The sequence below is a fragment of the Anas platyrhynchos genome, chromosome W, assembly GCF_047663525.1.
Source record: "Anas platyrhynchos isolate ZD024472 breed Pekin duck chromosome W, IASCAAS_PekinDuck_T2T, whole genome shotgun sequence".
Lineage (NCBI taxonomy): Eukaryota > Metazoa > Chordata > Aves > Anseriformes > Anatidae > Anas > Anas platyrhynchos.
The window spans coordinates 1,669,643-1,683,204 of record NC_092620.1 but is presented as its reverse complement, the minus strand read 5'-3'; the positions used below and the strand labels follow the sequence as shown (position 1 = coordinate 1,683,204).

The window sequence follows — 13,562 nt, the reverse complement described above, 5'->3', positions numbered from 1 at the left end:
AACTGGATCTCTCGTGCAGGTCCTTTGACTTTATTTTGTTTTATGGCAAAACCGGCTTTCAGAAGGATTTGGACTATTTTCTTCCCTTTCTCGAAAACTTCCTCTGCTGTGTCACCCCACACAATAATGTCATCGATGTACTGCAGGTGTTCAGGAGCTTCCTCCTGCTCTAGCGCAGACTGGATCAGCCCATGACAAATGGTAGGGCTGTGTTTCCACCCCTGGGGCAGCCTATTCCAAGTATATTGGACTCCCCTCCAAGTGAAGGCAAATTGTGGCCTGCACTCTGCTGCTAGAGGGATGGAGAAAAATGCATTAGCGATATCAATTGTGGCGTACCACTTGGCTGCCTTCGATTCAAGTTCATACTGAAGTTCCAGCATGTCCGGCACTGCAGCACTCAGTGGTGGCGTGACTTCGTTCAGGCCGCGATAGTCCACTGTTAGTCTCCACTCGCCATTAGACTTTCGCACTGGCCATATGGGACTATTGAAAGGTGAATGAGTCTTGCTGATCACTCCTTGGCTCTCCAATTGACGAATTAGCTTATGGATGGGGATCAGGGAGTCTCGGTTAGTGCGATATTGCCGCCGGTGCACAGTTGTGGTAGCGATTGGCACTTGCTGTTTTTCGACCCTCAGCAACCCCACAACAGAGGGGTCCTCTGAGAGACCAGGCAAGGTAGATAATTGTTTTATGCCCTCTGTCTCTAAGGCAGCTATACCAAAAGCCCACCGGAACCCTTTTGGGTCCTTGCAATATCCTCTTCTAAGATAGTCTATGCCAAGGATACATGGAGCATCCGGGCCAGTCACAATGCGGTGCTTTTCCCACTCATTCCCAGTCAGACTCACTTCAGCCTCCAATACAGTCAACTGCTGAGATCCCCCTGTCACTCCACAAATATAGATGGGCTCTGGTCCTTTATAGCTCGATGGCATTATAGTACATTGTGCACCGGTGTCTACTAAAGCCTTATACCTCTGTGCGCGTGATGTGCCAGGCCATCGAATCCACACAGTCCAATAAACTCGATTGTCCCTTTCCTCCCCCTGGCTGGAGGCAGGGCCCCCCTAATCCTGGTCAGAATCTTCCTCGGTTCTGTGTTTGAAGGACTGTCTGCTGGAAGTTGGAGCAGCAAACTTTTCAGAGAATCCCTTTTTCCTGATTGTTTTCTTTTGCAACTCACGTACCCGTGCCTCTAGGGTCGCGGTAGATTTTCCATCCCATTTTCTCATGTCCTCTCCATGGTCTCGTAAGTAAAACCACAGGGTGGCACGGGGTGAGTACCCACCATATCGTCTTCCTTGTGTGGGTGAACGCCTGCCCCTGACAGCTGAGACACTGCTTTGTACAGGTACGGAGGAGAATATTTTCTCTTCAAGTTGGTGAAACTTTTCAGAAAGTGTTTTCTCCCAGGTGTTCTCTTTTGGTCGGTGGACACTGGTTGGTTCAGGTTGGGGGGAAGATAGATTCTCTTTAAGTTGGTGGACCTCTTCAGAAAGTTTCTCCACAGCTGAGACGCAGGCCTGTAAGGAAGAGGAGAGACTTTCTTCGTACTGCCGGAGTTGTTTAGCCGCTTCATCCACTGTGGGTTCCTCATCCTCTTTCCAGGCCATTATTGCCAATGAGCTGGCATATGATGATGGTGCACTCCGTACAAAGTTCCGCCACATGGGTCGTGTACACTTGACTTCATCTGGGTCTTTGGATGTTTGTCTGAGGTCTGGATCCTCATAAATCACTTCCCGTACGGCTAATTCCCTCAGGTACTGGATTCCCTTCTCCATAGTGGTCCACTTGCCTGGTAGACATAAAAGTTCTTCCTTGAAGGGATACCTTTCCCTCACAGCTGAGAGGAGACGCCTCCAGAGGCTGGTGGATTGTGCTCCATCTGCAATTGCTTTGTCAATGACGGCGTCTCGAGCAAGGGATCCCAACCGTCTGGCTTCCCTGCCATCTAATTCCACACAATTGGCTCCAGAGTCCCAGCACCGGAGCAGCCAGGTGACAAGCTGCTCACCTATACAGCGACCAAAATCTTTTCGCACATCTCGTAGCTCGCGCTCGTTTAGGCTTCGGGTAGTTACTGTTGCTTTTTCGGCATCCTCATCTTCCTCCTCCTGAATCCTTGATGGCCCAGCGTCGTCGTCATCTTCGTCATCTTTATACCTAGTTTTGGCAGAAGCCTTACCTGGATTGGCAGAAGACTCTCTGCGTTCTAAACGACCTGAATTTCTATACCATATTTTCACCTTCTCTACAGGGGCAGCTTGCACTGCTACTGCTCGTTTCTCTGACTTTGTTACAGGGTCTGCCACAGGGGTTGGAATGCCCTCTGCAGGGGCAGCTTGCACTGCTACTGCTCGTTTCTCTGACTTTGTTACAGGGTCTGCCACAGGGGTTGGAATGCCCTCTGCAGGGGCAGCTTGCACTGCTACTGCTCGTTTCTCTGACCCCGTTACAGGGGTTGGAATGCCCTCTGCAGGGTCAACTTGCACTGCTACAGCTCGTTTCTCTGACCCCGTTACAGGGATTGGAATACCCTCTGCAGGGTCAACTTGCACTGCTACAGCTCGTTTCTCTGACACGGCCACAGGAGCTGGAGCGGCTGCAGGAGCTGGAGCTGGAGCAGTTGCAGGAGCTGGGACTGGAGTAGTGGCAGGAGCTGGAGCTGGAGCGGTTGCAGGAGCTGGAGCTGGAGCGGCTGCAGGAGCTGGGATTGGAGTAGCGGCAGGAGCTGGAGCTGGAGCGGCTTCAGGAGCTGTAACTGGAGCGGCTGCAGGAACCGGAGCTGGAGTGGCTTCAGGAGCTGTAACTGGAGCGGCTGCAGGAACCGGAGCTGGAGCGGCTTCAGGAGCTGTAACTGGAGCGGCTTCAGGAGCTGTAACTGGAGTGGCTGCAGGAGCTGGAACTGGAGCGGCTGCAGGAACCGGAGCTGGAGCGGCTGCAGGAACCGGATCTGGAGCGGCTGCAGGAGCTGGGACTGGAGCGGCTGCAGGAACCGGATCTGGAGCGGCTGCAGGAACCGGATCTGGAGTGGCTGCAGGAGCTGGGACTGGAGCGGCTGCAGGAACCGGATCTGGAGCGGCTGCCGATTCCACCGTAGGGGTCACAGTGGCCGTTGGATCTGTCACAGGGCTTGGAGTGGCCGCAGGGTCTGTCACTAAGTTGATAGCAGTATCAATGGCAGCTCGATAGGCATGAGCCAGGCCCCAGCACGTTACAATGATTTGTGTCACTTTAGAACTGCCAGAATCATGACACCTTTTTTTCAAGCATTCTGCCAGTTTTTGAGGATTTTGCCATTGCTCAGGGGTGAATTTCCAACACACTGGGGGTGCCAACTGCTCTAGATGCCTGCCCATATCCACCCATACTCCCTGCCACCCACAACTATCCTGCCTCCGGGCAGATCTCCGGATGAGCTTCCCAAGTAGTTGTTTAACTTTAAGCAGAACCTGAAGTGCATTCATGAGGCAGAACAACAAGACTATGGTATTCTGAGTATCCCAAGAATATTCAATATCTTGGAGAGCTATTTTGACAAGCTCAGGGGATAAGAGGGTGGAGAAGGAGGAAGGCAGAGTGATCCAGGAGGATACAGGGGTGGTGAAGGAGAAAGGGAGAGAAATCAAGTAAGAAAAATTATCTTCCCCTTTTCCCTCCACAGATTGACTCTCTAATGGAGAAAAACAATAGGTATAATTGCTAATAGTTCCCAAGATACTGTTTCCAAAGTACAGAGTCCACGATGTTACTGAGTATGAATACCAAGTTAGAGTCATGACCAGATATCTTATCGTCTCATAAGCCATTGCTATAATACTCAGTACCATAATGATCTGAAACCAGGGCCCAGAGAGGATAAACAACACTACAGAGAGCAAATACGGAAAATAATGTACTATAATACTCAATTTGGAAAACAGGCGCAGCAGAGTTGAGATTAAAGCAATCAGCATCATGACAAGTGACTATTAAGCAGGTCTAATCCTTACACCAATTTTAGTTTAACACACTCTGATCAGATCTGCCGTTATCTCAACCTTTCGGGCCCCACGTTGGGCGCCAAAAAGGCTGTCGTGGTTTAACCCGGCCGGCAGCTAAACACCACGCAGCCGTTCGCTCACCCTCCCCCCTCCCTCTCTGGGACGGGGGAGAGAAATGGAGAGTGAAGCCCGTGAGTTGAGATAAAGACAGTTTAATAAGACAGGAAAATAATAATAACAAAAATAATAATAACAATAATAATAATAATGATACAATGGTGATAATACGAAAGTAATAGTATGTACAAACAAGTGATGCACAATGCAATTGCTCACCACCCGCTGACCGATGCCCAGCCTAACCCCGAGCAGTCCGGCCCCCTCCCCCCGGCTAGCCACCCCTATATATTGTTTAGCATGACGTCAGATGGTATGGAATACCCCTTTGGCTAGTTTGGGTCACCTGTCCTGGGTCTGTCCCCTCACAGCTCTTACTGCACCCCCAGCCTGCCTGTTGGCAGGGCAGAGCAAAAGGCTGAGATGTCCTTGGCTTAGTATAAGCACTGCTCTGCAACAATTAAAGCATCGGGGTGTTATCAGCACTCTTCTCATCCTAAGCCAAAACACAGCATTCCACCAGCTACTAGGAAGAAAATTAATTCTGTGCTAACTGAAACCAGGACATGGAGTGATATCAGTGCTATTCCAGCTATGAGTGCAGAGTACAGCACTGTGTGGGCTGCTGCAGGGAAAAGGTGACTCCAGCTCAGACAGACCCAACACACCACACCACAATAAACGTAATGATTCAAAGATCGAAGCCGAAATTCCTTTAAGTGGTATATTCTTTATTGCAGCGCTGGATGTACGGGGGATCTCTCCACCTATCGTGCATACCCAAAGCGGAAAGCAGTCTTGAATTTATACAATCAATCTATCAATATTCTACAAGCACCTATACATATGCATTACCTATCCCCGCCTTCCCTCGCTTCTCATGCTAATTAGCCTTTTGGCACCTTGCGCCTGCGTAGAGCCTCCCAAGAATTGTGGGCAGGGGTCTTTGGGACGTGGGCAGGGGTCTTTGGGAGGAAGACCCCGAGTCTTCCTCACAGTGTACTTTTCACCTTTGGTCAGGAATCTGCTGAATTGGCACGTTTCTTAATTGCGAGAGCTGGTTGTTGCCAATTCTTCCGTTTGTTGTATCTTTATAATGAATTCCAATGTCCAGTTTTGAGATTTATAGTCCTTACGTTTGTTTCTCTGTCCGTCTGCCGCTTCCGTATCATGAGTTCCAGTGTCTTGTTTTGAGATATACAGTCCATGTCTGGGGATTGTCCTTGCCTCCCCAATGCCTCCCCAATACCTCCTTAATCAATCCCCCCTTTTCTTTTCCCATGCAAATTCTTTTGCATCAGATACTTTCATTATTTACAGTAACACAACAAAGCAGGCATCTAAACAACATGCACACAAATATTCCTAACACTACTAATGTGATTAGAGCAATGAACACTTGTTTCAACCATTGGAAGTTGGGCAACCAGGAGGTTAACTTATTCCATATTTCACTAAAACTCCATGAAAGATCATCTTTACTGATCTCATGTAGGACCCTTGTCTGCTTCCATATTTCTTCCAGGTCGGTAGAGATCCTTCCACTCTGATCTACATACATACAACAACTTGTATTTATTACTGTACAGACTCCCCCTTGAGCGGCCAGTAACAAGTCTAGGGCCATCTGATTTTGTAATACTACCTGTGATAAACTAGATATCTCTTCTTGTTGAGCCTTTATAGCATCCAGAGTTTTGTTTTCTAACTTCTCTATAATTGCAGAAATATTAACTATCGCCTTTTCCAATTCACTCACTCCTAACCATGGGATAAACCATCGAACAAAACTATGAAAAGCGGTGTGTCTCTCTATCAATGGATTGTTAATTTTTCATCTAATTCTCCGGATATGATTTCTCAAATAACCTCGAGGCACTACATCATGTATGGTCAAATTGGGGACTACTGCTCCAAGAGTGCAAGTTCCCTTCCAATTCTCGGGCAAGACCTTACGGGCTGTATCATTGCATAGCCAATACCACCCTTTTCCTTCTGGAACTGGCCAGCTGGTTGAATTTGCCCAACTGCTAGTTGTACTAATATCAATTGTTTGATTACAAGATGTCTGATTTCCCACATAAGTAGTACCCGTATTTATACAATCCTGTTTTCCCATACCCTTAGGCGGGTTACACCTTTGTACACATACATAGTAAGATTCCAATGGCACGAAGCTACTAACTTCTAGTTCCAAAACTTCTTCATATTTTCGACCCCAAGATGTGTTTTCCCACAAATTAGTCCAAGGTAAGTTTGCAGGCAAGGGAATCCTGATTAACGATACACCCTTATTCCCATGCTGTGGCAGATGGGTGCATACCCAACAGTTTGTCTTATTAATTACTTGAGAAATTGTTTGTATCAGGGACAGGTGTAAGTTCTCATCCCAAACTGCCCACCCCGAATCTGAGAACCACACCCCTGCAATCATTAGGATCTGGAAAACCATAATTTTTGTTGGTCCAATTGGAGTGGTGGTCCATATCCTCGCCAGGGCCTTCTTCACCCTTGAATCGTGGATCCAAGCTGCTTGCTCCTTAATCTTAATGGCGGTGTGTATTGTCAATAATACCTGGTATGGTCCCGTCCACTTTCCTTCCGTTTTTCCTGTAGGGGTTGTCCTGAAAAAGTCTTTATATATATAATCCCTGAGCTTAAAAGGGTGGATTGGTTGATCCAACCCTCTAGCCCAGGTCCTGAGAACAAATTTATGTACTTTATTTAATTATTTCTGAAGTTCAGTTATATATCCATATAAATATTCTAATCCTAACTGCGTTCGATCCTCTCCACTAAATAGAAATGGATACGGCCTTCCATATAAGATTTCAAAGGGACTCAAATTCCCTTTTATTCTAGGTTTAACTCAAATTCTAAGTAATGCTAAAGGGAGGGATTGAGGTCATGACAAATTAGATTCTTGTCCGATTTTAGCTATTTGTTGTTTAATTAAATGTTTCATTTTTTCTACCTGTCCACTTGCCTGCGGTCTATAAAGAGTATGCAGTTGTCTTTAGAATATCTTTAGAATCTTACTTATCTGTTGTACCACTTGCACACAAAAATGTGAAACTCTATCAGAAGACATTGCTACTAGAATCCCAAAGCATGGTATTATTTCATTTAACAAGACTTTAACCACTTCTTCTTGCTTTGTTTGTTCGACAGGGAAAGGCTTCAGGCCTTCCTGAAATCATGTCAGTCAGAACCAGTAAATAACAATACCCCCCTTTTCTAGGGAGTTCTGAAGAATCAATTTGCCACAGTTGCCCCGAATAATTTCCTTTACTGATTATTCCAAATTTTATTCCATTCTTGGTATTGGGGTTATTTTGTAAGCAAATGCTACATTGTTGAGTTACTTGTTTTATTGTTGTATATAAATTTTGTTCCACTAATGTCTGACTCAGGCTCTTATGCAGTGTGCCAGCTCCCCAATGTGTTTTATTGTGTTCTGTAAGAACTATGAGCCATGTCAAATTAGAGGGTATTATTATGTGGTTATCTTTTAAATATACTCGTCCATCTGGTTTCATTTTACCTTTCAAATCTTCAATTAATTTTAAGTCTTCTTTTGTATAATTTGGATATAGTTTGGATTTTACCATCTGGTATCAAAGACAATGCCTTCACCTCAGTTATTTCAGCTGCCCGCTTAGCCTTTGCCAATCGATTTCCAATTTCAAAATCGGTGTTCCCCTTTTGGTGTCCCTGACAATGCATGATAGCTACCTTTTCTGGTTGTTTTACAGCCTCTAACAATTTTAAAATTTCTTCTTTCCAAATTGCTCCATGAGCATGTACCATGCCGAATGTATATTTAGAATCTGTCCAAATATTTATGTTCCTTCCTGCTGCTAGTTCCAGTGCTCGCATAAGAGCAATTGTCTCTGCTTTCTGGGTGGACGTCCCAGGGGTAATGGTTTGGACTTGATTACCTGTTGAGTGGTTGTAATGGCGTACCCTGCCTTACGTTGTCCTTGTTTCACAAAGCTGCTTCCATCAGTATACCAAGATTCGTCAGCATCTTCTAAAAGTTCTTCCTTAAGATCGGGTCGATTAGAATACACAGTCTCCATTGTTTCTATACAATCATGGGTTATGGGTTCATCCAGAGTTCCACTAAGGAAAGAAGCTGGATTTACGATGTTAATGACCACAATTCCCACATCATCTTGTTCTACTAATATTGCTTGATATTTTAAAATCATCAATTCTTGTTTAAGTTGTTTAAAGACTTTTTGTGCTTCTCCAGTCCAGACTAACTTTGACTGGTTAATCTTTATCAATTCACATAGAGGCTTTACCAATCGTCCATAATTATAAATCCAAAGGCGGCACCAACCTGTCATTCCTAAAAAGGTTTGTAGCTCCTTTACCGTTTGAGGTTCTGGAGTCCGGCAAATGACTTCCTTACGTTCAGTTCCTAGTTCTCGTTGTCCTCCCAAAATTTCAAATCCCAGATAGGTCACACTTTGTTGAGCCAGCTGGACTTTCTGTCAAGAGACTTGATATCCATTTTAAACCCAGAAAATTAAGAAAACTTATAGTCCATTGAATACAGCTCCCTTTAGTCTGGGTAGCTATTAAGAGATCATCTACATATTGTAACAAAGCACCTTTAGTGTCCGGAGGCATCCATGTTTCGAGTTCCCTTGCTAATTGGTTTCCAAAAATAGTGGGGCTATTCTTGAATCCTTGAGGTAGTAATGTCCACGTAAGCTGCGTCTTTCTGCCTGAATTGGGATTTTCCCATTCAAAGGCAAATAGGTTTTGGCTTTCTGTGGCTAAGCCTAGGCAGAAGAAGGCGTCTTTTAAATCCAGTATGGTAAACCAGACTTGACTATTCTTTAATTTAGACGGCAAAGTATAAGGGTTTGCCACTACTGGATGTATATCCTCAGTGATTTTACTTATGGCCCTCAAATCCTGAACTAACCTATAGCTTTTTTCATCTGCCTTTTTAATTGGCAATATGGGTGTATTGTATTCTGATTCACATTCAATCAATAATCCATATTGTAAAAATTTATCAATTATCTCTTTAATTCCTTTCCTATCTTCTATCCTCAAAGGATATTGCTTAACCTTAACGGGTTTCTCTCCTGGCTTTAATTTAATAATTATTAAGGTCACATTTTTAGCTCTTCCAGGGACTTCGGTAGCCCAAACTCCTGGACATATTGATCTGTGATCTCTAAAGGTATTTCACTTTTAGGGTCAGTTTGTATTAGTGCCAAGCTTAACACATTTATTAGTTGTTCTTCTCCTATTCTTAATTTCATTTTCCCTTTTTCAACGACAATTTCTGCTCCTAATTGCTCTAATAAATCTCTACCTAAGAGTGCCCATGAGGAGTTAGGCATATATAAAAATCTGTGTATGCCCCATTGTTTCCCTAACTTGTACTTCAAAGGTTCACAAAAATAAGCCTTTTCGGTTACACCTTGTCCTGGTTTCAGTTAGAATAGAGTTAATATTCTTCCTAGTAGCTGGTAGAATGCTATGTTTTGGCTTAGGATGAGAAGAGTGTTGATAACACCCTGATGTTTTAATTGTTGCAGAGCAGTGCTTATGCCAAGCCAAGGACATCTCAGCTTCTTGCTCTGTCCTGCCAACAGGCAGGCTGGGGGTGCAGTAAGAGCTGGGAAGGGACAGACCCAGGACAGGTGACCCAAACTAGCCAAAGGGGTATTCCATACCATCTGACGTCATGCTAAACAATATATAGGGGTGGCTAGCCGGGGGAGGGGGCCAGACTGCTCGGGGTTAGGCTGGGCATTGGTCAGCGGGTGGTGAGCAATTGCATTGTGCATCACTTGTTTGTACACATTATTAGTAGTGGTACTATTATCATCATTGTATTATTACTATTATTATTATTATTATTATTATTTTGTCTTATTAAACTGTCTTTATCTCAACTCACGGGCTTCACTTTCCATTTCTCTCCCCCGTGCCAGAGAGGGAGGGGGAGGGTGAGCGAACGGCTGCGTGGTGTTTAGCTGCCAGCCGGGTTAAACCACAACACACCTTTTATCCTAACATAATAATTCTGTGAAGGCATTAATGCTTGATTTAGAACTGAATATGTTGCCCCATATCAATAAGAAATTTCACTTCCATTCCTCCCCTAGCTTCATTATAATCAGTGGAGGATCCGCTAGGGTAGATTCCCCAGGTCCCCGTTATTCCTGTTGAAATCAGGGGCCGATGATTACCCTAGAAAAAGGCTAGTCAATTTGTCCTCCGAAGCCAGGTCCAAACCGTTTTGTTTTTTTTATTTATTTATTTTCATTACATTTCAGAGTTGGTCCAAAAATTCCATAGGGGTTTCTTTTAGACCTTGTTGGAAGCATATTCTCAATTCCCAATTCATCCAGATTTTAGTATTTACTTAGCCGTTCATAATTTTCGGAATGATTAGGGACTCAGTGGGGTCGGTCAGGGGAATGCAGTTGTCCACAGTTCCCTGAGCGGTCCCATCGGTAATCTGAGCTCGCACATGAACTCAGGTTGTTTTAAGAGTTAACTGCTTTTCTGTTTCCATGACAACTCTCTCTCGGACCCATCATGATCCATTTGCCCCAAAGGGCTAACACCCATGATTTTAAGATCTCTGCCTAGAGCAGAGGCAGAACTATTAACATTCCTACATCCTCTTTCCCTGCTCATTCAACTTCAAACACCTTTAACACTTTCAACAACCCTTTTAACACTTCCTTTATCTTTCTCCAGCCTGTACTTCTCTAATGCCAACATCAAAGGCTCAGTCAGGGGCCAACTTAATTCCGTACCTTTTCCCTCCAAGATGCTGAAACAACATCAGTATACAACATTTCATCCTATTCTCCTTCTCAAAACCAACATTAACTGTAGCAAAACATTAGAGTTTAAAGTTCCATTTAGGGGCCACTTTTCTCCACATTCCAGCTTATAAAGCGGCCACCATTGATTACAATATTTTATCAATGTTTTCCTGTTCACACTTCCACCGGCAGATCCTCCAATATCCTTCCAGTGACTCAAAACACATCCTAACGCACTTTTCTTTAAAATTTCACTGCTTACTCGCCCCCCCCATTTTCCAGTTTACACTTTCAGAATACACGTGTTACTTACAAAAGCGTATCACAAAAACGTATCACTCATAAAATTACAGGCACGCAATATCTTTCAGTAGCGATGTCACAAAGCTACTATTACCAGCAATATTGCCAAAATCACAATAACAATAGTCAGAGTCAAATTCCACATGCAATAAGTCAGAAAACCGAACTGTGTAACACCGTAACGATATCTTTCTTATAACAATGCCACGAACCTACTATTACCACCAGAAAAATAGCCAAAATCTCAGTAACAATAACCAGAGTTAAATACCATATTCCATGAGTCAGAAAACCGAAATAGGCAACACAATTCCAGATGGACCTTAAAGCGAGCTCCTTCCTTAAGGTCCCCAAACATATACTTATGGTGCTAACCACAAAGTATATACCAAACACTGCCTCGCAGAAGATCACCTTCTGACTTACAGACAGCTCCAGACGACCGGTCTACCAGAAAACCAAACCAGAATAAAGAATATACTCACTTACAATGATGGGGTCCTTGTCTGCCTCCGCAGTGATCCGGTGAGTCGAGGAGTCCCTCCGGGAAATCCCGGGGGTACCCTAGGGAGTCCTGTCCCCAGCGGGTCCTGCGGTCCGGCAGAGAGGTAGTCCCATCTGGGGTGCCAGATTGATTCAAAGATCGAAGCCGAAATTCCTTTAAGTGGTATATTCTTTATTGCAGCGCTGGATGCACGGGGGATCTCTCCACCTATCGTGCATACCCAAAGCAGAAAGCAGTCTTGAATTTATACAATCAATCTATCAATATTCTACAAGCACCTATACATATGCATTACCTATCCCCGCCTTCCCTCGCTTCTCATGCTAATTAGCCTTTTGGCACCTTGCACCTGCGTAGAGCCTCCCAAGAATTGTGGGCAGGGGTCTTTGGGAGGAAGACCCTGAGTCTTCCTCACAGTGTACTTTTCACCTTTGGTCAGGAATCTGCTGAATTGGCACGTTTCTTAATTGCGAGAGCTGGTTGTTGCCAATTCTTCCGTTTGTTGTATCTTTATAATGAATTCCAATGTCCAGTTTTGAGATTTATAGTCCTTACGTTTGTTTCTCTGTCCGTCTGCCGCTTCCTTATCATGAGTTCCAGTGTCTTGTTTCGAGATATACAGTCCATGTCTGGGGATTGTCCTTGCCTCCCCAATGCCTCCCCAATACCTCCTTAATCAGTAACATCATCACAACACCGATGAGGTGGACAGTTTACACACACACCACCCCTCGTCCCTTCACCACACTAATATGAAACATATTCCTCACAACTGCTGCTTTCTTAAATTCTTCACAACTATTACATTCATTAAAAAAATCCAGTCCATGTTTTGCCCGTTACTTCTCTTGACTATCATCCTTATCTCAAATTCCTTGAGCCCCAGGTTGGGCTAGTAAAAAACAGTAAGTTATCATGGATTTGGGATAGGAGATTTCAAGAAAACAATCTTCCAGCAGTATCGGACAATAAATGGCACAGAAACTATAGTAATGCTGATTTGTACTGGAGCAAACAATTTGCGAATAGCATATGCCAACAGAAATGTGCCTGTACCAGCAGCCCTTTTAGATTGCAACGATTTATGGCTTAGTGGAGGACTTGTTAGTGTTAGGTCAGAGGTTGGACTAGGTGATCTTGGAGGTCTCCTCCAACCTAGATGACTCTGCGATTCTATGATTCACTGAAACCAAGTTTGAAGAGAACTGCAGTCATATCCACACCACTTGACACAGCCAGGTAGAAGATTCCTAGAAATACTAATGAAATTCCAACATGGAATGAAACCCCTACAGCACCACACTCTTTGAAAACTTTTTTCAGCTGCTGGGATTTATTGAGTTTCTTGTTTTCACTGCTGAGATCTGTGGCCGCCTTTTCAGGGGATCCACCCACATCCTTGGCCGAGCTGCTGGTGGCAGCCCGCAACGCCAGCAGAGGGGCCAGAGGGCTGGGGGGGGGGGGCAGCCCGAGGGTGGGGGGTGGGGAGGGGAAAGCAGCGGCGGTGAGTGGGGGCCCATGGGGCGGCAGGCCCGGTCGCAGCAGCAGGTGGAACATGGCAATGCCCGATGTGTGCAGGAGGGCGCTCAAACCGGAGAAACGCAGCAGCCGGCAGCGGGGCTGGTGGCGCTTTGCACCAGGCGTTCTGTCAGTCCCAGGCGGTACTGCTAGAGCTTGCGCTGCCGCCATCACCTCCTGCTGATCGGCTTTCATACCGCACAGCGCATTAATCACTGTCTGCCATGTCCACTCACTTCTTTATCCAGCTTTCCACTTGAGATGGCTTTATCCTATAAGCGATCTCCTACCTCCCGCCACTCTTCTGGGCTCACA

The 13,562-nt window shown here is 45.1% G+C and overlaps 1 protein-coding gene and 1 long non-coding RNA gene across 2 annotated transcripts in view; one reads left to right on the top strand and one right to left on the bottom strand.

Annotated features, from left to right (window-relative positions):
* LOC119712996 (immediate early response 3-interacting protein 1) overlaps positions 1-13,562 on the top strand; it is a 349,750-nt gene that overhangs the window by 136,573 nt on the left and 199,615 nt on the right. The gene's annotated exons all lie outside the window — the stretch shown is intronic.
* On the bottom strand, positions 5,377-12,012 carry LOC140000540 (uncharacterized). The gene is made up of 2 exons (XR_011805578.1): positions 8,458-12,012; positions 5,377-8,234 (listed from the first exon to the last, which is right to left on the bottom strand). It is a non-coding gene; the product is annotated as an uncharacterized lncRNA (long non-coding RNA).